The 2,695-nt window shown below is 44.1% G+C and overlaps 1 protein-coding gene across 1 annotated transcript in view; it reads left to right on the top strand.

The window, feature by feature from the left end:
* The window catches only part of ZNF219 (zinc finger protein 219), a 14,091-nt gene that overhangs the window by 6,663 nt on the left and 4,733 nt on the right, over positions 1 to 2,695 (top strand). The gene's annotated exons all lie outside the window — the stretch shown is intronic.

The raw sequence follows: 2,695 nt of genomic DNA, 5'->3' as shown, positions 1-2,695 counted from the left end.
TGGGACATGCCTCTGGAATAAGATTCCAGAGGTGTGGTGGGGTGGCAGTAGGTCAGCAGGTGAACCTTCCTCTTGTCTCCTGCTGCACATTTGGAGTCAATGACTGAGGTGCCATGCCCCCAAATCAGGACAGTGAGGATGGAGGGAAGGAAGCTTTAGCAAGGACTCAACGTAAAAGATGGGCATGCTGTGATGTGGGGTCAATTTAGAGGAATTCCCTGAGCAGTAAGGTTCAGAAGGCCATGGAGAGGAGACGATAAAAGTGAGCTACTGGCATGTGGTTGTGTGATAAAAGTGATCTTGACTCTAGACCCCCTAAGAAGCTCTCTTTCTTTCAAACGTCATCTAGTGTAGTGTTAATCATAATTGGTAGTGGACTTCGGAGGTGTAGGGTTCTCAACAGAGGGAAAAACATCAAGTATTAGAAATGAACAATGACAGAGGCTTAGTTACAACTATACCTCAGAAATCCTGAATCCTTGCCCCTTACACTCTGACTCTAAAAACTTTTGAACCACAGACTTGAAGGACAATCTTCTAGGTCCTTCAGTCCGCAGATGCTTCTTCGTACCTGACCTTGTTTCTAAGACTCCTCTCACCAACCCTTCCATTCTTCCCTAACTCGGTTAAGGTTTGATGGTTCACATCCCCCTTCCCCACCAGCTTTCCTAGCACATAAAAATAATTGGCCTGTTACTTTAGAAGGAATTATGATCCCTAGCCCTAGCCCTATATCCCTATAGAACCCAGATAAGGTCCAGATAACCCCTGATTCCCAGTGGGAGTGGAAAGTAGGTCAGTACTACTGTCTGGCCAAATCTCTTGGATGGTGTTTAGGGCTTGACTATAGAAAACTCTTAATTATTGCTCACAGGCAAAACATGCATGATCTGGGTTCTAAGCCAGTTCATAGATCTTGGACCCTGTCAGTGCTGTCTCCTATTGAAAAACAAACAAACACAAACTCATGGGATCACATGCCTGGGACCTGCTTTGGTGCGGAAATGATTCAGGAGGTCTTGACTGGGCCTAGGAAGGTGTCTAAGTGGGTTTTGTTGATTTGAGGCTACCCTCTGGGGTACCCTGTTTGGGAATTCACCTTCAATTTGGGCCTTCTTATGTATCACTTTTTTTTCTGACCTGGAAAATGCTATGTGCAAAGCAAGTCTTTGTTTTTGTTTTGTTTTGGAGAAGGAGACTTTGCCCTGTTCCTGCTCTACTTGCCTTATATATGAGGTCAGCCTCCCATGAGGTATTTTGCTTGCTGTCCTACAGGCAGTTTTAGGGGCCCTAGAATCTTCTCAGAATCAGAATATGTGCCCATAGGTTAGTCAGCTATGACCATGCAGTATTCCCAGCCTCCCCCCCCCTCCTCCCCCACCATCTGCTTCCTCTGAATATACCAGATTGGCTGTACACCAGGATGTTCCGGGAATCCCCAGGAGAGCAACAGAATGTGATGGACCCAAATACGATGCCTCAGTAACTCATTCCAGGATGTACAAACTGTAACTGTCAGGACACTCCTTATAGCTAATTAAAATTTTTCTAGTTACATCTATTTTCTATTACATTTATCTATTTTCAGTGACATCCAAAAGGCCAAAATAATCCCTCTGGTATCACTGTTCCCCCGGCCTGCTTCCCCATGGTTCCCAGATAGGAATTTTTAAAAATCCTCTAGCTTTTCTCATTGCTTTATCTGTGGTGCTAAAATGGCAAATGTGGCCCTTCTAGCACTTCCTAGCTCTTTCTATGGTACTGAGGTGGCCAAAGTGGCTCCTCTGGTAGCCCACTGCACTCTCCATGGTACTGAAGGGATGACCATTTATTTCAACATCCCTCTGGGGTCCAGAAGAGTCCTGTGACTCAGAACCACAAATTTTCAAGCTGGAAGGGACCATCAGTATAAATTAGTTCAACCTTCTTGTTTTACAGATGAGTAAACTGGGAGGTTAAGTGATTTACTGAAGGTTGCAGGGCTATTAATAGTCAGACTGGACCCACAATAGCCTGTACTCCTTGGTCCTACTCTTTAATTCACCTTTCCTGACACTACTCACTGAGTCTAGCTGGGCTCTTCGTCTCAGGAAAGGGGTTTATTTGGAGGATCCAGAAGATGACCATGGATGCTCTAATTTGGAACTACAGAAATGCAAATATTAAAGATGGTGGTGGAGGTTGTTTAGTGACCCTTGGATGAGGACACTTTGCCAGTCAACCTCCTGTTCATAAAATTCCCTTAACCCAGATTTCACATGTAACAGGTACCTGCCCCTTCATAGACTCTTATCACATTCATTAAATGTCAAAAATTAAAGAAGGCTTGGACCTCCAGAGGCTTTTCTCTTTGCTGATAAGCAGGGCTGACTCCTGGCCCAATTCTCTTCTGTTAAAGATCCTTAAGCAAAGTAATGCTTGAGTCCTTTTCTTTCTCAGTAACCCATTTCAGTTTCACAATGGCTATTGTAAGGAAGTTCTTTATATCTCAAATATTCTTTCTATCTCAGGCAAGAAAAATAGGTTAGGTCTACATTCATCTGGCCTCGACCAGACACAATTCTATATGTAAGTAGGAAGTTAGGCTGGCTGACTTCTGGTTGTCCTCTCAGGCCTATTTCTATGAATGTTAATTCTGGGGTTGTTTTTAAGTCCTAATGCTAACCTCTGCAGCTTAGAATCAGGAGAGCCCTCC

This window comes from Herpailurus yagouaroundi, unplaced genomic scaffold (genome assembly GCF_014898765.1).
Source record: "Herpailurus yagouaroundi ecotype Mexico unplaced genomic scaffold, PumYag 141, whole genome shotgun sequence".
Classification (NCBI taxonomy): Eukaryota; Metazoa; Chordata; class Mammalia; order Carnivora; family Felidae; genus Herpailurus; species Herpailurus yagouaroundi.
Note: the sequence above shows the minus strand (reverse complement) of the source record. Positions and strands in the feature narration are given on the sequence as shown.